The sequence below is a fragment of the Hippichthys cyanospilos genome, unplaced genomic scaffold, assembly GCF_059441005.1.
Source record: "Hippichthys cyanospilos isolate Australia breed blue-spotted pipefish unplaced genomic scaffold, RoL_Hcya_1.0 HiC_scaffold_71, whole genome shotgun sequence".
NCBI classification, from domain to species: Eukaryota; Metazoa; Chordata; class Actinopteri; order Syngnathiformes; family Syngnathidae; genus Hippichthys; species Hippichthys cyanospilos.
Window position 1 is genome coordinate 32,501 of NW_028283427.1, and position 303 is coordinate 32,803.

Genomic DNA, 303 nt, shown 5'->3' on the forward strand with positions numbered 1-303 from the left:
GCGAGCGCGTGGGGCCGCCCGCTGCCCCGGTCCGTGTTCGTTAAGCGGCCCGCCTGGAGCGAGGCCGGGGCGAGCCGAAAGGCCGCCCGCTTCCTTTAGTCCGTGTTCGTTAAGCGGCCCGCCTGGAGCGAGACCGGGGCGAGCCGAAAGGCCGCCCGCTTTCTCTGGTCCGTGTTCGTTAAGCGGCCCGCCTGGAGCGAGGCCGCGGCGAGCCAAAAGGCCGCCCGCTTCTCCGGTCCGTGTTCGTGTTTAATATTCGGCCCGCCCGCTCGGAGCGAGGCCGGGAAGAGCGGCTAAGCCGAC